The 9738-nt window shown below is 46.0% G+C and overlaps 2 pseudogenes; both read right to left on the reverse strand.

Moving 5' to 3' along the window:
- Positions 1-254: 254 nt before the first annotated feature.
- Positions 255-394, reverse strand: LOC125511845 (annotated as a pseudogene).
- Positions 395-9027: 8633 nt separating this feature from the next.
- On the reverse strand, positions 9028-9163 carry LOC125511855 (annotated as a pseudogene).
- Between the last annotated feature and the right edge of the window lie 575 nt (positions 9164-9738).

The following is a 9738-nucleotide window of genomic DNA, read 5'->3' on the forward strand; positions in this document are numbered from 1 at the left end:
TGGAGGAAGAACCAGAGGAGGCATGATTGGTGTTGAAGCTGCCCCCTCCAGATCGGGCAGGAGCGTTGTTGTTGGTGTAGTTGCTCCCACCTGGTCGCGCGCCTGAACCGTTGCCGCGGCCGCGGCCGCGCCACTGCCACTGTTGTTGCGGTTCCTCCCCTAGGGATCACGCCCACGGCCAGCACCGTGGCCATGTGAGGCAGCATTGACTGAAGACTGGCGCACATTCATCCCATGGAGAGGATTGAGACGTGCGTCGAAGCTGAGAAGCTGCGTGTATAGCTCATGGACATACACGGGTTCAACCCGCGTAGCAAGGGCTGACACGACAGGGTTGTAGTCGAGGCCGAGGCCGGCCAGAACTTGGGAGATGATCTCGCCTCTTATCATCGGGGCTCCGGTGTAGGCGATCTCATCCGTGAGCATCTTGATTTTGGCTAAATAATCTACCATGGACATGTTTCCCTTCTTGAGGTTTGTGAGTTCTATCCGAGTGTTGATTGCTTGCGCTTCGGTTTGGGCTGCAAACATGGCTTCGATCGCTGCCCACACCTCTGCCGGTGTCTGAAGAGTAACCACCTGTGCAATAATCTCGCGAGACAGAGAACCCATCAGAAAGCCATGAACCTGCTGCTGCTGCGCATACCAGAGAACGCGGACGAAATTGGCGATCTACTCCTCCTTCCCATCCTTGGTGATGGTGAGGGTTTCCAGTGGCGCTTGGCTCGCCGGATTAAGGTGGTGGCCCATCTGCGCGCCCTTGATTTGGGGCAGCACGATGGCTTTCTGTAGCAACCAGACCTCAAACGGTCCAATCTTTGTGCTCAGGTGTCATCCCTGGATCAGTAATGCTGACACCACACAGTACTTGAAGGATTTATAACAGAGTAGCAATCACACTCTTATTACATCGAGTGTTTCAAAAGAGAACTTATTACAATAAATATGGCTTAAGGCCATCAAATAATGATAACAGCGGAAGGCTTGGAAGATAAGTGAGTCCATCAACTCCAACGGCATCACTGAGTATAGAACCACGACCTAAAAACTCCTTAATCGTCGTCTGAAAAGTCTGCAACATTAACGTTGCAGCCCGAAATGGGCCAGCACATGGAATATGCTGGCAAAGTAACACATAGAGAGTAGTGGAATGAAACAGCTATTCTATATGCATATTTGGCTGGTGGAAAGCTCTATGGTTACAGTTTTGCGTAAAGCCAATTTTTCCCTACTACAAAGGAATAAATTTATTTAACTATCATGGTAGTTGTTAAACATTGAGAATGGTTGACAGCATTCTCAACCCCAATTAAGCATCATCATTAAACAAACCCAATAAAATTAATTTAGAGTAACATGTTGAGATTCACATGATAATCCAGGTACTAGATACTCAAGATGTCCATAACTGGGGACATGGCTAATCATGATTAGTTTATGCACTCTGCAGAGGTTTGCGCACTTTTCCCCACAAGACTCGATCGCCTCCGTTTGGTTTCTCGCACTACATGGTGTTTGAGAAGACGGATGACCGAGACATAGTCTTTCAGAAGCGCTAGCACCTTACGATCGGGTAGACCGTTACACCTACTTTCCCCTACATCTGCTAGTCTACCACTGTAAGAGTTCGCACAACTTAGTCAACTATGCTAGAGCCCATAATAGCTTGTGGTTGCACACGGAAGTTTCTAGCATGAATAATCTCATGATCCCTTTGAGTCTGGGTGGCGGTCCAAAAGAAAACAGGCAATCGCTGGGATACCCAGGTGCCTCAATCCACCCAGATGTGTGTTTAAGTTGCCACCTTAAATAAACCATTAATTAACAATCTCACATCTGTCATGGATACACTCGTCCAATCCACGTCTACTAGCATAGCATGGCATAATAGGCAAACGTAGAAGTAACTCCTAAAGGTCTGATAATAACAGGTAATAGGTAATACCTCAACTACTTCCCAAACCCACAATTTAATTAGATCCTAATCATGCAATGTGTGAGGATTGATCTAATGCAATAAAACTGGGTAGAGGGAAAACATGATCAAAGTGTTACTTGCCTTGCTGATGATCCGGGAAACCTAGCGATTCGAAGTAGCAAGCGGCGCACTCCGGATACTCTATCGCAAACAAACAAGCATACAATAAGTACTCAACTAATGCACAGGTAAAACTCAAATAAGAGATCTAACCAGAAAGTTCAACTTAAGAACTCCGGTTGGCAAAAAGAATCAAAACGAACGAAGCAACGAAAGACAAACGGCAAAAGAAACAGGCTTCGTTTACTATTCTGGATCTAGGGCAATTTTTACAGTGGCAAAAACTTGTTTGAGTTGGTTAAGCGGAAAGAGGGTTTCGAGACAAAACTCCAGGTGCTTGAATCGCCTGATTCCGATAAACGAGCGAAAAGTTAGACAAACGAAAATCGGATCAGAAATCGCGATCAGAAAATCACGGATTTAATCCGAGAAAAAGAAAAACGATGAACGTTCGTTAAAACGAACAAACGGGCGAACGCTCGCTATTTAAATAAACCGGAAAAACCGATCTATTTAAAAAACCGAAACTAAAAAACGAACAAAACCGTCGGAAAAACCGAACAGTTTTTTGAGAAAAACCGGAGGCTAAAAAAAACTACCTCCGGCGACTCCGGCCATGGCGGCGGGTCCGGCGGGGCGGCGGCGTGGCAGCGGGGCGACGGCGGGCGGCGCGGCAGCGGCGGCGGCGGGGCGCGGCGGCGGCGACGGCGGCGGGGGCCGGCTAGGGTTAGGGTTTGGGCGGGGCGACGGCTTGGGCTTCGGCGGGGGCGGGGCGCGGCTTATAAGAGGCCCGGCCAGGAGAGTCCTGGCCGGTTACGGCCCAAGGTCGGTTGCGTTTTTTTAAATAATTACGCTCGGGTAAAAAAGCAAAAGAAATACTAAACGGACTCGAAAAATCCCGAAATAAATTTTCCCCGGCTTCTAAAATCAAACCGCACAGGATGAACATTTATTTGGGGCCTAAATGCAATTTTGAAAAACGCGCATTTTCCTAAATTCAAATAAAATAGCAACTAAAACCAAAATAAAATCTTATTTGATTTTTTTATTAAATCCTCAATATTTCTTTATTTTGGGAAAGTCATTTTATTCGCTCTCTCATATTTTAATAGAAATAATTGAAGATAAAATAATAAAATCAAATGATCCTATTTTCAAAATTTGAGACAACTCAAATATGAAAATAACGAAATCCCCAACTCTCTCCGAGGGTCCTTGAGTTGCGTGAAATTTCTAGGATCAACCAAAATGCAATAAATATGATATGCAATGACGATCTAGTGTGTAACATTCCAAATTGAAAATTTGGGATGTTATAAACCTACCCCCCTTAAGATGAATCTCGCCCTCGAGATTCGGGTTGGCTAGAAAATAGGTGAGGGTGGTCCTTCAGAAAATCTTCCTCTCGTTCCCAGGTGGCTTCATCCTCCGTATGGTGGCTCCATTGAACCTTGCAAAACTTGATAACCTTGCTACGGGTGACTCGACTGGCATACTCTAGAATCTTAACTAGTTTCTCCTCATAGGTCAAATCACTGTCCAACTGAATTGCTTCCAGTGGTACCGTATCTCTCAGCGGTATGTCAGCCATCTCTGCGTGGCACTTCTTTAACTGGGAAATGTGGAACACGTCGTGAACTCCTGACAATCCTTCGGCAATTCCAATTTGTAGGCCACTTCTCCCATATGCTCCAAAACCTTGTATGGTCCTACAAAACGTGGCGCTAACTTTCTCTTAACTCCAAAGCGCTTAACTCCTCGAAGTGGTGATACTCGAAGATAAACTCGGTCTCCGACTTCGTAAACTGTCTCCTTACGTTTAGAATCTGCATAGCTCTTCTACCTCGATTGGGCTACCTTGAGCCTATCGCGAATCAATTTCACTTTCTGTTCAGACTCCCTTATCAAATCCGGTCCGAACAACTGGCGGTCTCCAACTTCATCCCAAGACAATGGGGTCCTGCACCTCCTTCCGTACAAGGCTTCGAAAGGGGCCATCTTCAAACTGGATCGATAGCTGTTGTTGTAAGAGAACTCTGCATACGGCAAATTCTCGTCCCAACTAGATCCATAATCTAGCGCACAAGCTCTTAGCATATCCTCCAAAATCTGATTGACTCTCTCAGTCTGTCCATCTGTCTGCGGGTGGAAAGCTATGCTAAACTCCAGTCTGGTTCCCAAAGTTTCATGCAACTGATTCCAGAACTTTGAGGTAAATTGGGTTCCTCTATCTGATACTATGCTCCTTGGAACTCCATGCAGACAAACGATTCTAGTCATGTATATCTTTGCCAACTTTGCACTAGTATAGGTAGTCTTCACGGGAATGAAATGAGCTACCTTTGTCAAATGATCGACTACAACCCATATCGAGTCATAGCCTGAACGTGTTCTTGGCAATCCTATAATAAAATCCATGCCTCACTTATCCCACTTCCATTCGGGTATCGGCAATGGCTGTAGCAATCCTGCTGGCTTCTGATGCTCTGCCTTTACTCTTTGACATACATCACAAACTGCTACATATTCTGCAATATCCTTCTTCATTCCAGCCCTCTAGAAAATATCCTTCAAATCCAAATACATCTTGGTGTTTCCTGGGTGAATCGAATACGGTGAATCATGGGCCTCTTGCAGAATTAACTTCCTGATTTCTGGGTCATTGGGCACATAAACACGGTCTTCAAACCATAAGGTATCATGCTCATCCTCACGAAATCCCTTAGCTTTTCCTTTGCTCAGTTTCTCCTTAATAGAGGCAATCTCCTTGTCAGTCTTTTGAGCTTCCCTGATCTTATCCATCAAAGTAGACTGAATCTCCAATGCTGCTACATAGCCTTTCGGGACTATTTCCAAACATAGCTCTTCAAGATTTTCGGCTAACTCCCTTGGTAAATCTCCCGTCATTAGGGTGTTTACATGGCTCTTGCGGCTCAATGCATCAGCTACTAAGTTAGCCTTTCCGGGGAGATAATGCAATTTCATATCATAATCTTTGATGAGCTCCAACCATCTCCTTTGTCTGAGGTTCAACTCCTTCTACGTGAAAATATACTTCAAACTCTTGTGATCCGTGTACACCTCGCAATGGTTTCCAATCAGAAAATGTCTCCAAGTCTTCAATGCATGCACTACGGCTGCTAACTCCAAATCATGCGTAGCATAATTCAACTCATGGGGCTTAAGCTGTCGTGAGGCATATGAAACAACTCTTCCTTCCTGCATAAGCACTGCTCCAAGTCCTCGACGTGAAGCGTCACAGTACACCTCATAATCCTTGGACTGATCCGGTAAAATCAACACTGGTGAGGTAACCAAACATTTCTTCAACTCCTGGAAACTAGCCTCACATTCCTCAGTCCATTTGAACTTGGTATCCTTCTTCAACAACTCCATCATAGGCTTCGCAATCTTTGAGAAATTCTCAATAAACCTCCGATAGTATCCTGCGAGTCCAAGAAAACTCCGGATCTCTCCAACTGTGGTTGGCGCTTCCCACTTGGTCACGGTATCAACTTTAGTGGGATCTACTGCTATACCTTCTCCGGATATAACGTGTCCGAGAAATCCAACTTCCTTCAACCAAAACTCACATTTGCTGAACTTGGCATATAGTTGATGTTCTCTGAGCTTACCAAGAACCAAATGCAAATGCTCCTTATGTTCCTCTTCATTTTTCGAGTAAACCAGGATATCATCAATGAACACTACGACAAACTTATCCAAGAACTCCATAAACACTTTGTTCATCATGTTCATAAAATATGCAGGTGCGTTAGTCAGACCAAATGACATACCGGTATACTTGTACATCCCATACCTGGTGGTAAAAGCCATTAGGTATATCCTGTTCTCGAATCTTCAATTGGTGGTATCCTGATTGCAGATCGATCTTGGAAACACCTTAGCTCCTTGCAATCGATCAAACAGATCATTGATCATCGGTAGTGGGTACTTGTTCTTGATGGTTACTTCATTCAATCCTCGATAGTCAACAACCATCCTTAACGATCCATCCTTCTTTTCCACTAGAAGTACTGGCGATCCCCAAGGTGAAGAACTTGGGCGAATATATTCTTTATCCAGTAACTCCTTAATTTGCTTCTTAATTTCCACCAAATCCTTTGCAGGCATCCTATATGGTCTTTTTGATATTGGCCATGTGCCTGGAAAAAGCTCAATCAAAAACTCAATATCTCTATCCGGTAGCATGCCTGGCAATTCTTATGGAAACACATCGGGGAAATCCTTCACTACTGTTACTTCCTCCTGCACAACTCCTGTTAAACAATTTACTTGAGTCCTCTTCGGCACATGCCGGGATACATACTTGATCCTTCTCCCTTCTGGGGTGGTAAGCAAGATTGACTTACTGGCGCAATCGATGTTTCCTCCATACATCGATAACCAATCCATACCCAGAATTACATCCAAACCTTGTGATTCCAATATTATCAAGTCTGAGGGGAACACATGCCTACCTATATTTAATGGCACTTGAAAACATCCTTGGCTAGCCATATACTCCGCTCCTGGTGAGCTTACTAACATAGGTGTTCTAAGAACTTTGGTGGGCAGGTTATACTTATCCACAAATCCCCTTGATATGTATGAATGCGATGCACCAGTATCAAAAAGAACGAGTGCAGTAAATGACTTAACCAAAAACTTACCGATTACTGCATCCGGCTGCTCTTCAACCTCCTCCACGTTAACGTGGTTCACCTGTCCCCTGTTGAAAGGGTTCAGCTTCTTCCCAGAGCTTCCATTGCCATTTCCATTCTGGGATTCAGGACATTCATTAGCATAATGTCCGATCTTCTGGCACTTAAAACAAGTGACTTGGCTCAGGTCTCTCTTGGCTGGGGTTGATGGGTTGGTGCGGTTCTGGCTGTTGCTTCCTCCATTCCCATTACCATTCTTGGTGCCATTGTGATTGTGCGAGATACCTCCTCCATGGGTATGCTGAAAATGTCCTCCCGGTCTAGGGGTAAAACGTGGCTTCTGCTGAGCTCCTGAAGTGTGCTTCCCTTGTCCATACTTCCTCTTGCGGTTCTCAATCAGCTGCTGCTTCCCTTCAATCATGAGAGCATGATCTACCAACTCCAGGTAGCTGTTGAAGGTGGCTACCATCAACTGCATGCTCAACTCATCATTCAGTCCTTCCAGAAACTTCTCCTGCTTAGCTGCATCCGTAGCAACGTCATCTGGGGCATAACGTGCTAATTTACTAAAGTCCTCCACATACTGGCCAACAGTCCATCCTCCTTGGCGAAAGTTGCGAAACTCTCGCTTCTTCATGGCCATAGCTCCTGTTGAAACATGGGCAGTTCGAAAAGCCTGCTGAAACTGGTCCCACGTGACAGTGTCGACAGGGAAAGTGGCTGTGAAATTCTCCCACCATGATGCTGTAGGTCCTTCAAGCTGATGTGCGGCAAACTTCACCTTTTCCGCATCCGTGCATCCTGATGTGGTCAACTCCCTTGCTGTCTTGCGGAGCCAATCATCTGCTACTATCGGCTCGGTGCTACTAGAAAACACCAGCGGATTCAGCCTAAGAAAACAGACTAAGTGATCAACAGGTGGTGGTGGTGGTGGGTTGTTGTTGTTGTTCCCCTGGTTCTGATTCTGGACTAACAACTTCATCAATGTGTTCTGCTGCTGGATCAACTGGGTGAGCTCCGGTGGGAAGGTAAATCCGGGGTCACGTCTCGGAGGCATCTGAGGTTTTAGAAAAGATGAGATTTAAGAATAGAGACGGGTCTAAAGAGAAAACACTACCTATATGCACATGAGGCAAAAGCAAACAATTCACTTCATTCAATCAATCAAACAAGGGCATACAATCGATCTAACTATCGCAAAAGTGCTCGGACTACTATATTTACATGGTGGACTACTACTACTGATGAGGTGGTCAGCTAGAAATATTCTTCGGTTGCAGACTCCATGATATCTACTCCAGCTTCATCAATATAGTCATCATCGCTATCATCTGGATCCGAGTCGGTGTCGTCGATGATGATGTAGTCTTCCGGGCGAATCTCCTTGGGTTCTTCGTCTTCTTCTACTGGTGTAGGGCCTCCCATAAATATTCTGATCTTCATTGTTAGGTCGGCATTCTTATCCACTAGTACTTTGATTTCCTCTTCGTAATCTTCACGTGTAGCCTTGAGTTCTTCCTCCAGTTCCTTGATTCTTGTCCTCGCCTTCTTCAGATCTAGCATGTCGGCGCACATCTGGTTCTCCTGACATTGAATGTGCTGGTTTAACTCCTGGATAAAAGCTGCAATTGATTTGTCCTTCCTGGTGCTGATCATCTCCCAGTGCTCATCTCGGCGCCCACAAATCTGGTAGATAGTATCCTTAAGATCATTGCGGTAGACTTCTCCAATGCGTCCCATGGCGATGTGAGCTGCTATGCTCTTTCCTAGATTCCAAGTTGGTGCATCAAACGAAAACTCGATGGGCTCAATGACTGGCATGAACGTCCTTCCTGGAACTTGAACTTGAATCATCCAGCGCTCTTCTTCAGATAAAGTGGCGTTGTAGGTTTCGGTGAAGCTTGGTACTCCTATGTTCAGGTATCTAGTGACTTCCTTCAAGTGACGTCCAAAGGGTGTATCTTCATCCAGTTGCATGAACTTGTTCCTTGCATCCACCATCCTAAAAGAGTAGAAAAGATGAGAAGTCAGAAAAGAGAGGAGAGGGAGTAGTGATCTAGGTCTTTAGCTTAGTGGTCATGTCCTACAGTCAGCGTGTGCTCTGATACTATCTTGTAGCGACCAGACCTCAAACGGTCCAATCTCTGTGCTCTGATACCACCTGGTCGCACTCCTGAACCATTGCCACGGCCGCGGCCGCGCCACCGCCACTGTTGCTGCGGTTGCTCCCCTGGGGATCACGCCCACGGCCAGCACCATGGCCATGCGAGGCAGCATTGACTAAAGACTGGCGCACATTCATCCCATGGAGAGGATTGAGACGTGCGTTGAAGCTCAGAAGCTGCGTGTATAGCTCCTGGATATACACGGGTTCAACCCAGCAAGGGCTGACACGACAGGGTTGTAGTCGAGGCCGAGGCCGGCCAGAACTTGGGAGATGATCTCGCCTCTTATCATCGGGGCTCCGGTGTAGGCGATCTCATCCGTGAGCATCTTGATTTTGGCTAAATAATCTACCATGGACATGTTTCCCTTCTTGAGGTTTGTGAGTTCTATCCGAGTGTTGATTGCTTGCGCTTCGGTTTGGGCTGCAAACATGGCTTCAATCGCTGCCCACACCTCTGCCGGTGTCTGAAGAGTAACCACCTGTGCAATAATCTCGCGAGACAGAGAACCCATCAGAAAGCCATGAACCTGTTGCTGCTGCGCATACCAGAGAACGCGGACGAAATTGGCGATCTACTCCTCCTTCCCATCCTTGGTGATGGTGAGGGTTTCCAGTGGCGCTTGGCTCGCCGGATTAAGGTGGTGGCCCATCTGCGCGCCCTTGATTTGGGGCAGCACGATGGCTTTCTGTAGCAACCAGACCTCAAACGGTCCAATCTCTGTGCTCAGTGTCATCCCTGGATCAGTAATGCTGACACCACACAGTACTTGAAGGATTTATAACAGAGTAGCAATCACACACTTATTACATCGAGTGTCTCAAAAGAGAACTTATTACAATAAATATGGCTTAAGGCCATCTAATAACGA

The sequence above is a fragment of the Triticum urartu genome, chromosome 5 (assembly GCF_003073215.2).
Source record: "Triticum urartu cultivar G1812 chromosome 5, Tu2.1, whole genome shotgun sequence".
Lineage (NCBI taxonomy): Eukaryota > Viridiplantae > Streptophyta > Magnoliopsida > Poales > Poaceae > Triticum > Triticum urartu.